The sequence below is a fragment of the Bactrocera dorsalis genome, chromosome 1, assembly GCF_023373825.1.
Source record: "Bactrocera dorsalis isolate Fly_Bdor chromosome 1, ASM2337382v1, whole genome shotgun sequence".
NCBI lineage: Eukaryota > Metazoa > Arthropoda > Insecta > Diptera > Tephritidae > Bactrocera > Bactrocera dorsalis.
Genome location: NC_064303.1, coordinates 20,971,030 through 20,983,353, shown reverse-complemented (window position 1 = coordinate 20,983,353; position 12,324 = coordinate 20,971,030).

Sequence of the window (12,324 nt, the reverse complement as noted above, 5' to 3'; positions counted from 1 at the left end):
AACAGTTTTGCGATAAGGCTTTTACTACTCCTCCCTAACGTGCATACAGACAGACAAGTTTTCATTACTTTGTCGAGCAGAGAGCGCGGTGCGGATGACGATATGAAAGGCGATAGCACACGGGGACGATTAATCAGGGAAATAGCGATATCGCGCTAGGGCTGAAAGTACTGTAGACTTTGGTGTTGAGGGCTACCGACCAGCTGAGCTGATTCTGCTACGGTTGTTTTTGATATTGTTGATTCTTCGTGTGACTGACTGCCTGTGTGTGTGTGTATATATGTATGTATATACAATCATACATATACCCTAATCAAAATAACTTTATTTATAGATGTGTGCTTGTTTGTTGTTGTGCTTGTAGAGAAACTCAAGCGTGCAATAACAAATATAAACAAGACAATCAAGTGTAAAGAAATGAATTTAATGTTGATAATAGCATCAGGGAATGGTTAGACGTTATTAGCTTTTAGACTTAAGAACATGGCGGCGCATCAGCCACTTGACTCTGTATAAATCATCTTATGCATGTATGTATGTATGTGTGTGTGTTTATATCAACCGCAATTTGCAAAATTGACTAGCTGACACTTTTGACACTATGTGGTATTAACAAACAATTATAAAGATATATTCTGTAAGCAAATCTCGACATGCGTAGGTCTATATGTGTGTTGTGCTTTAGCCAATTTATAATACACATATGTATGTATGTTTATACACAAACAAAATTATAGACGTAAGCAGCAAATTTAGAGGGCGCTCTTGCTCAAGGAGTGGTCGTCCTCGCGTGGTTCGAATAAATTCAGCTACAAAAATTGTACGCGAACGCGTTTGCAGAAATCTCACGCATGAGAGCCTATCGTGGGTTACTTTTGTAAAATAACCTGTAAATGCGTTACACCTCTTAACTTCTATGTAAAACCGTTAAAACTGGGCCAAAAGTGTATATCAGGCTGTTTTAGAAAACGTGGTAAATCAGTTAAGCAATTCTTCCTTTGATAAAGGGCATCCTTTGATAGGGAGATTGCGCTCCAACAAACAAAGCAAAAACCATCCAGCAGTGAATTGAAAGCAATATTCTAGATTTCATAGCTGCAGATGATTGACTTTCTGGAAGTCCAGATTTCTATTCACCGGACTACGGTTTGTGATCAGAGTTGGAGTACTTGATCTGTCGAATACCTTACAGAAAGTTGGAAAGCCTCAAACAATATATGGTTCGAGCAGCATCTTTTTTCTATAACCTTTTTCGAAATAATTGGAATCATCTAGCAAATTTCACACACGCGTGTTTTAGTTTATAATCACTACTGATTAAAAATACTTATATAACACACATATTTACATAGAGTGTGTATATAAATATCGTAAGTAATGGTAATAAAACTGTTATTGTGATTGCTGTTGTAAAGAACTATGGCGTTGTATACTTAAGTACTTTGTTTCATTAGCTCAATGCGCTCTATGGCTTATCGCAAATCTTTCGTTTTGATAACTGCTACTGACAATCAAATACTTTTAGCAGATTGTGATAAATCTAAGAGTGCGGAACTGTGTAAAACATATCATCGCAGATAAGTTAGCAGTTTCCTGCAATCTGTGGCTGAAAAATCAGTTGACCACCAGATCTAAAGACAAAAGCGCAGCAGTTGAAGTACGATACCTTGAGTAAAGATAACTTGTTCCTTCACAGCCTAAAGAGGTTGACGAAATCAGACTGTAGACCTACAAAAACTATAAAAAGGTTTAACTAAATATAGATTATGATACTGTAATTCGGTGCAAGCAATCGCAGTAAAGTCATTTACTATTTAAAAATGCAAAACAAAAATGGGCATGGCCCGACCCCGTAGTAAGGTTTAATGTACATATCTGAGAAACCAATAAAGCTATATTAACCAAACTTACCGTGGACGAATCCTACCAGCACTTCCCCAAATTGTATGGAAATGGCTGAAATCAGCAGATAACGCCGCCCACTAGTTATATTGAAACCACGGAAATTGATTTAACTAATTATAGAAAAATGTCAAAAATGATATTTACAACAAAGATGGTATGAAAGAACTTCATAGATAACTGTATAAATATTGGAATATTGGCGTGGTATCGCCCACTTTTTTTTGGAATTATATACCTCAGTAACTACTTGACCCATTTGCAAAAATTTTATGCATAATATTATAGTTCGCCAGAAATCATGTGTAATGACTTTTTTCTTCGAACATTTTACCAAGTTATTATAATAAATTCTTCTTCCAAAATTAAATAAAGTATTTAAACTACCATTCACAGTAGATGATGATATCTATCGTCAGTAGTTGATATATGTGGTTTATTACCCTCCTCCAGTCAAAACAAATATTTGTAAATAATTGATAATGAAATCGATTAACCATCTCGGTCAAAATACTTGAAGTGGAATTTTAAGATAATCACGCAACAAAAAGCGTCTGTTTTTATGGAATCGTAAACAATATTGTAATATTTGACCTAATGTTATCGATAAGAGTTGGGCATACAATTTTTAAATATTCGTACAATTCTTCTTCATTTTTACGGGCGTAGAAATCGCTTACGCGGTTATAGCCGAGTTAACAACAGGGCGCCAGTTGTTTCTTCTTTTCGCTACGTGCCGCCATTTGGACATTCCCAGCGAAGCCAGGTTCTTCTCCACCTGGTCCTTCCAACGGAGTGCACGTCTTCCTCTTCCTCTGCTTCCGCCGGCGGGTATTGCGTCGAATACTTTCAGAGCTGGTGTGTTTTCATACATACTGACCACATGACGTAGCCGCTGTCTCTTAATTTGCTGAACTATGTAAATGTCGTCGTATATCTCATACAGCTCACCGTTCCATCGGATGCGATATTCGTTGCGGCCAACGCGTAAAGGACCATAAATCTTTCGCAGAACTTTTCTCTCGAAAACTCGAAACTTCGACTCATCAGATGTTGTCCCCCTCAATGCCTCTGTACCATGTAGCAGGACGGTAATAATGAGTGACTTAAGGACAATGATATCAATATCATCAGCATACGCCAGCAGCTGTACACTCTTATAGAAGATTGTACCTTCTCGATTCAGTTCTGCAGATCGCATTATTTTCTCCAGAAGTACGTTGAAGAGGTCACACGAAAGAAAGTCGCCTTGTCTGAAACCTTTTTTGGTATCGAACGGCTCGGAGAGGTCCTTACCTGACGGAGTTGCACAATGTCAGTTTACTCAGCCGTATTAGTTTTGCGGGATACCAAATTCAGACATCACATCGGCATAAAAGCAGCTTTGAAATCGACGAAGTGGTGGTGAGTGTCGATTCTCTTTTCACGGATCTTTTTCAAGATTTGAATGGTGAACATCTGGTCGGTTGTTGATTTGCCAGGTCTAAAGCTACACTGATAAGGTCCAATCAGTTTGTTGACGGGCTTTAATCTTTAACACAATACGCTCAATAGAACCTTATATGCAATGTTGAGTAGACTTATCCCACGGTAGTTGGCACAAATTGTCTTCCTTTTCGTGGATGGGACAGAGCACATTTAAATTCCAATCGTTGGGCATGCTTTCGTCCGACCATATTTTACAAAGAATCTGATACATGCTCCTTATCAGTTCATCGTAGCCGTGTTTGAATAGCACGGCCGGCAATCCATCGGCCTCCGCCGCTTTGTTGTTCTTCAGACAGGTAACTGCTATTCGAACTTCTTCATGGTCGGGGAATGGGTTCACCGTCTTCTCGCGTTATACTTTCACTGCCATTCAGCAGGCTATAGAAGTGTTCCCTCCATAATTTTACTATGCTCTGGGCATTAGTCACTAGATGAACTCGGGGGGTTCTACAAGAGTATGCTTCGGTCTTGAAACCTTCTGTAAGTCGCCGCATTTTTTCGTAGAATTTTCGAGCATTACCCCAGTCGGCTAGCTTATCAAGCTCTTCATACTCACGCATTTCGGCCTCTTTCTTTTTCTGTCTGCAGATGCGTCTCGCTTCCCTCTTCAACTCTCGGTATCTATCCCATCCCCCACGTGTTGTGGTTAACCTCAGAGCGTACGCACGTCTAGAACACTGGAAACGTGTCTTCCGTCTATCGCAAAATGATTGATCTGGTTGGTGGCTTTTCGATCCGGAGACAGCCATGTAGATTGATGTATTTTCTTATGCTGGAAGATAACCATATTTCGGGCACCGGCGAAGTTGCTTCCTCGTGGAGGTTTAATTTACCGACTGTTTTGCCAAAGATACCTTCCTAGCCCACCCTGGCGTTAAAGTCTCCAAGCACGATTTTGACATCATGACGGGGGCAGCTCTTATAGGTGTTGCTTTTTAAATTAATATATTATTATATATTTTATTTAAAATTGCCGAGCATCAATAGCAAACAATCAAAAATAAATTTTCGATTTTTACAATGATTGATTTTGGTGAGCAAAGGATTTACTTCAAATTTTGATTGCTGTAAAAGTATTTTTGTGTGGACACGTGGAAAATGTTGTGGAAAGTCTGAAAGTTTTATGCTCAATTATGACACAAAAAACAACGTTTATAAGTTGTACAACGAGTTCAATTTGGGCGGAGAACGCGTTAGAGACGAACTGCACTCTGTACGATCATCCACCTTTACCGACGACAGTGTCATCCAAAAATCAAGGATTTGGTGCTTGAAAGTCACCGATTGACAATTAGAGACCTCACTAATAATGTTAGAATATAATTTAGCTCAGCCGAAACATTTTTGAAGAATCTTTTGTGTCTCAAACACGTCAACTCGCGATTGGTCCTGGCATACTACATTCGTTCTCCGCGCCTTTTTTAGCAATAACTCGACTCATATCGTTCCTCAACCACCGTATTCGCCTGATTCGGATCCTCGTGACCTCTGGCTACACAGCAAAATCAAAAGGCCAATGCGAAGACTTTAAAGAGTGAAGTTAAAGACCGAATCGAAGAAGTCCGGAAGACTATACATAGGAAAAATACTATTCCGACTGTTTTGACAGCGCTGACACAAGTGTGTTTTATCGGACGGGGATTACTTTAAAGAAGATAATATTAATTTGAGGAATATATAAATAACTAGCTGACCCCGCAGCCGTTGTCCTGCGCGAAATTATGTGTTTTGAAATGAAAAGACAAATATTCATATTTTATTGATAATCATTTATTTGCTATTTGTCTATATTTTTCTTCAATGTAACGCAGCTTGATAAACAAAATTTTTTGGTTTCTGTTCCGGTGCGTAAATGTACAGAGAAGATGGTTTTCCAACTCTTGAGCACGCCACGTATATCTGGCCGTGTGAAAAACATAGCATTTCCAAATGTATGCCACCCACTATGCGACTATTCTGTTGATCGTCATTTTAAATTCAATTTTCACTGGAAACGGAATACTTTTGAACCGAATTGGCAAATCGTTAGAACTCAAAAGAAATCCGTAGAATCAAGCATTCTGTCCCTTATATTTGATAGGTGCATCACAATCAGATTGCGATGATGCGGTGGCATACCAAGCCTCTCCAAAGAATTTACAAATTCCACTGGTAATTCACGGTGTCGTCTTCATTGTCAGACGATCGATCGATTTGTATGATTGCAAGTCTCCTGGAATTTGACTTTGAATTTTCCAGTTTAAGTCAACAACATAGGTATTTGTGGCAGGTGAATTGATAAACGGCATATGGGATTGATATCAGACCATGGGAAGTATCAATCAGTATTGACCCATTTCCAATTCTTAGCGTATGCAATGTAAAATGTCTTCGGCAATGTAATTTTTGGTCGTATCCCATAACGCGGATTTGAAGGCTGATCATCGCGAAATGTGTGTGAACTTCAGTGGCATTCGTTTTTCGGGTGGATTGTGTAAGTTCATTCTAATGCATTAGTTGAAGAAAAAACTCGCTAATGTTAATTTTGTTGCTGGTGGTGTTTCTGTTGACTGTACTGTATTCTCTGGGTTGAAATAGACTCTTTGGTCATTCCCCAAATTAACTTCGAGACGCACAACAGTCGGAAAACGTTCATGAATTTCAAAAGAAATATCCTACAAAGCACTTTATTTCAGTTCACGTATCGACCGTGTCGTTTAAAACCAATAACCGCCATGTTGCTTCCTATGGTGACGTATTTACAAACGCATTTTATCGGTTACACCAAACTACAATACGCAACATTCACATGACTTTTGAATGTGAATTAGACAATAGTGGCGAATATGGTACGACCCATGTGTTGTCAACTTTGATGTGTTGTTAACTACGATATTTACGCCGTTAGAGTGGATATCCATCATTTCCAGCTTGTGTTTCAGAAAAGCACATGGATAATGTTTCGCGCATTTATTGTCAGGCATACAAACCGAAGTGTGATTGTGGTGTCCGCAAGGTCCATGAACCATGTTGGTTTTCGTCACTTCATATAATACTGGATCTTTCTCTGCATCATTAATTTCCGCAGAAATGAGTTCATCAATTTGATCTGGTGTGACAACCATCCACCATCCAAAGAAGAATATGTACGTGCGACAAACCTCTCTTTTGCTACTCAACAGAGTACATTTAGCATCTAACAGTACCACATATACCTACCCTACTCCAAGATAAACTCCATGAAACATCGTAACTGTTGTTTGAAAAGTCGTGCTGTGACATCGTGACGATTGCTTGCTTATTGACCGCGATCCATAATTCCGCACGTATGTCACCGCATCCTGGGAGTACTTCTTGCCTTGCCTTGCCTTTGGCTGCCATACTTTGATGGACCGATATTAGGGCGACCTCTTCGTGGCTTCGTAACAAATTTCAATCTACAATTGACCTCTTTGTGTGAAACGCACGTAAAGTTTTCACTGAATAATTTTTCTTTTCAATAGCCGGAATAAAAAAGCAAGCGACCGAAATTGAACTATTCAAATAATTTACAAATCAAAATATTGAAAAACAAAACATACAAAAATGTTTATGGAAAAAAGATACTTTTTGGAATTATCCTAAAAAAAAAAGTATTCTCGTTGTTTGGCCGGGGACCTATCCGAATCGGTGGTAATCACCGAAATCGGTCCAGGCGTTCTCTAGTTATAAGCTTAGTAACTAACATCATTATATATAAAGATTTACAGTTAATAAAAAAGCTCTCTTTTTATCCACAGTAGTACATCAGTATTTGGCAGAACTCCGTGTCAAATTGACTAGCACAAGTCATAAAACAATTACAATGTACTAGATTATGAACTTATCGCTTTATTTTACTTGACAAACATTCAAGTTTTCGATCAAACAAAGCACACGTGAGTTGTTGTTAATAAACTTGTTGATCTAACATGAGACTTTGGTTTGTATGTATTTATTTTTTTATCTGTATACAGGTGTAGGGAAAATGCCTAATAAATTGAAAAACATGTAAGGAAGGGATAAGATCGGCTACAACCGAACATTTTATATCAAAAAATTGCAAGGGAATAGCTTAAGGTGTAAAACATCAACAAGAGGATGGGAATCCAAGCAATTTTATATTAGGTTGTCAAATATCTCCCTTCAAGCGGTCCAGTTGTTCGCAGTAGATGGTAGAATTAAACGACTGGCCAGGGATGATTCCCTTCCAATCCCACCAAACACAAAGCAAAACTTTCCTGGCCGTCAATCCCGGCTAGGCCACTGTTTATGACGATTCACGATTCGACAACAACCGTTTTCGCTTGATATTGTCGTATGTGATCAATTTTTCGTCGCCAGCACCATCTGCTTCAAAAATGGGTTGAGTTTGTTCCGTTTCAGCAGCAGCATATAGCAGACGTTGATTCGGTCCAGAAGTCTTTTTTGCGTCAAATCATGTGGCAGCCAAATATCAATTTTTTTTGTGTATTCAGCCTTCTTCAGATGGTTTAAAATGGTTTGATGACTAACTCCCAGCTTTTGGATTAAGTCACGAGATGCCACATGCCGGTCTAACTCGATGTTTTATATGATTTGATCGGTATTCGTCGTCACAGGTCTTCCGCCGGGTAGCTTATCCATGCTGTCCTTTTCACCCGCTCTGAATAGCCGAAACCATTCCCCCGCAGTTCGAAATGATAGAGTACCATCCCGAAAACACCATTAATCTTACGGAATTTCTCTAGCGGATTTGCCTTTAACTGAGGAAAACTTTAAAATAACGCGAATTTCGGCGTTTAAGATATCCTTGTTTACACGTCTATAACTGTTGAATGCAATATCCAAACTAAAGCGTCGTTTGTAGGTTATGTCAAGTCATTTAGTGCTTAGTAATGGCACTTTATAGGTGATACGTACAACCGTTAAGTGGACAAAACTATTATACTCTGTAGCAACATGTTGAAAGAGTATAATAAAGCAGACCTGAGCACGTGACAATGGGCTGCGGAGGCAACGCTCGCTAAATTGCCTAGAGATATGGCATTATCAACTTATCGATAATAATAAATTTGTCATACAATAAATTAGATTCATGCACGGAAAAATATAGTATTTTTAGCAGATGCTTGGGTTGAACTGTAGTAAAGTACATTAAATATCTTCCACTAAATTTGTAGATGTTGCCTTAACTTTTCTGGTGAACATTTTAGTTTTACGAACTAAATTGAAATAGGAAGCAGACTTATTTGTTTGAAATGCTTAAATCATTCAATAAAGATATAATATTAAATATGACTAATATCTAAATTATCAGGATGATGAAGCGCATGGAAATTCCTATGTCTGTCTGAAATATGAAATGTTGGGTTACACCCGAACTTAGCCCTTCCTTACTTGTTTTACATAAATACTTACATATGCCACAACATTTATGCAAAAATATTTATAAACAGTTTAGCTTAACTGTTGCTAACTGTTATGCAGTATAATCACTGAAAGGCATTGCAAATCACGTGCTCATCATTATCATGCATGATAAAAAATCGATTAGTTGTTAATGGTATACTTTCACCATAAATATTGACATAGTATTCATTGATATAGATATATGCATGATTGATATTACATGGAATTCATTGAGTGAAGGGGGATATTCACATTGAGAGCCTATATAAAATACAAAACTATTTTGGGGATTGAGGAAGGTTGTACCTAATAAATTACATATTTCGAGATCCGCCAGACTGATTTCAATCAAATTTGGTACATACTAACATTCTTATGTTATATTGTGAAATCGGAATACAGCCACGCCTATTTCGCAAATAACACAATTTTAAATGACATTTGAAACTTTCTCTTTCCAGTATACAAATGAAGAATCAAGTAATATACCTTAAAATATGCCACCTTAAGACTAAAAATTGCCTTTACTGACAATAGTAACCTTGTGTATCAACAATGGTTTGAATCGCGTCAATACTTTCCTGAGCCCTCATATATGTATCTAATACAAAGATTTTCGAACTTCCGGGCGACTTTACACTGCTTATATCGGCCAATATTTGAGTTATCTTTATGAACATTACAGAGCGTGTTTTGCTCATAACAGTATATGTTTATGCTTAAAATAGATAAAAGTAGGCGAGAACTTGACCTAGGCCCCATATAACTAATATACGAATTTTCTAACAACCGACGGATTGATTGGTGATTGAGAATGAAACCCAGGGAACATTTTTTTTAGTAAGTGGCATGATAATAGTTAATAGCAAAAATCGGGTCGATACTCCCCCAACTCCCATGTACTACATACCAATGATTTTCGTTTTTCTAATCAACCGTATGCCGAATATGTCGGTCAGTCCATGAGTTATATAGATCCATACACATGTACAGGGTAGGCCATTTAAAGTTGACCCATCTGGCAACGCTGTAACTTTTAACAGCGCTGACAAATCGGCTAATGTCATACCGCGTTAGAAGCGTCATTCGAAGACAATTTATACCATGGAACAGTACACTCCAAAAGAACGCGCTGAAATTGTTCAGCTTTATATTCAAAATAACTTTTCAATTGTGTTAACTCAACGTGCGTTTCGCAAAAAAAATAAAGTGAAAAGTGCTCCAGTTAAGAACACAATTAAGTCTTTATAATCCTCAATTAATTGAAGAACAGCCTCTTTACGACCAAAAAGTAACAGTTTGGTGCGGTGTTTGCGCGAATATGATCATCGGACCGTATTTTTTCGAAGACGATGATGGAGCCACGACAACAGTCAATGGTGAGCGTTATCGAGCCATGATAACGGATTTTGTGATACCCATTATTCGCGAAAATGACATGGATAACTTCTGGTTTCAACAGGACGGGGCTACATGCCATACAGCTCGACCAACAATCAATTTATTGCGACCATTTTTCCCCGGGCGATTGATATCGAAAAATGGTGATGTTGACTGGCCACCGAGATCACCAGATTTGACGCCACCAGACTTTTATTTGTGGGGTTATTTGAAATCCAAGGTATACGCTAATAAGCCAAAGACCTTAGCTCAACTGAAAGCCAACATTCGACGTGAAACAGCCGCCATATCATCCGAAACATTGGCCAAAGTCATGGAAAATGTCGAAAAAAGAGTGCATTTAGCTGTCAAAGCTAAAGGTGCCCATTTACGCGATCTAATTTTTAAATATTAGCTGAAACAAATCCCCTTGGACCAAAACAAATTATTTTTGAAATGAACAAAAAACATTGTTTTCTTTTGTTCTTTTTTTTTTAGAAACAAATGGGTCAACTTTAAATGGCCTACCCTGTATAACTATATATTACCAATGCTCTGGTTGAAGTTTTCCCTGGCTTTAATTCATACATGTTGGAAGAGTATAAAATATTCGGTTGCCCCGAACTTAGCCCTTCCTTATTTGTTAAAGTTGACTTTTTCTTAAAATTTTCATAGTTTTTAACCTGCAAAAAGTTGAGTTTTTAACATATCCGTTTGTTCATTTTATGGTAATTTATATATAGAGCATGCAGAAAAATTTGACATGGTTCAGATATGTATGTAGGCAGTGAAAGCCTAAGGATATAACTTCCGGAGTAAAAAATAATCACGATGGACGCAACAGAGAAAGGAAATGCGTTAAGGTGAAGAACACGATTTCTGCTTTGCTACGAATCTAAAATAAGAAAATTACAGTATGCGATTTTTATAGACCGTCGTTATAAAGAAAAACAGAGTTACTGGAAAATTTAAGGAATGAAATGAAAGATACCATCTGAGGAATATTAGGCCCAGTTTCAGCAAGATAGACACCGTACCGCACGTCAATAAAACTATGCAAAATTGCATGAGTTGAGTTTCGATTTGCCTTGGCTTCCACCATACTCTCTGAATGTAATGACCAGCGACTTTTTCCTAGCTGTGCAAAGAATTTTGAGAATAACAATGTAATTGCCGACATCGAGGTTTATTTGGAACCAAAATATTAATCTTACTACAAAATGATATCGCCTGTTGTCATTGTCAACTTTAGTGTTGAGTTGGTTAGTCGAAGAGACCGAAGCCCATGTCGTGGTCTTCCTCGGACTCCGACCCCTCCTTTTTGGCTTCTTTCTTCTTTTCGACAGCAGCGCCAGCACCAATGTCAACTTTTTCGAATAATAATGTCGAATCTTATCAAAAGTGTTTTTTTTAAGGGGTTATATACAGTTCGATTTAAAAAATTAATCTTTTTATTTAATTTTCTTAAAGTGCATAAATTTAGGAATACACACAATTAATTTGAAGTGAATATTTTCGAATTTACACACAAATGCTTTTCAGAATGCTTGGAAGTACGAGGGCAAACTTTAAATGCGTTCTTCTCAAAATGTTGTTTTCAAAGTCGGTGACCAACATTCCTCGAAAACGTCTAAGCTAATTAGTCGCAAATTTTAACAGGATATTGTTAAATATATTTTTTAGAAATTAATCGAAGATTTTTTCTTACCGTTAAATATTTTTTTATAAACAATTTAAGGCCGAGACATTGGTCGAAAATTGATTTTTTTGAGAAACCGCCTTTTTGTCAAAAAATTTTATTTTGCTTAACCCTTCGATTAATTAATAGATTTAGCATTACTTTAACGAAATCTGTTTGGTTTTTTCAGAGCAACAAACGCAGAGATATAGTGGTCAGTACAAAACGTCCTTTTATAGAGGAGTTGTTGGAGGTCAGCTGTAGTCTTTTTTAGATGAGTTGCTGGAAATCAGCTGTAATCTCTTTGTAGAGGAGTTGCTAGAGATCAGCTGTAGTTTCTTTCCAAATAAATATTTTTAGTAAAACTAAGTATAATACAGTTAAAAGATATTATTCATTTAATACGCTTATTTCGGCTTTCTAACCTCTTAATAATATGGACTTGATTGCAATTCTAAGCTCAAATCTATGCCACGAAATTAAAAATA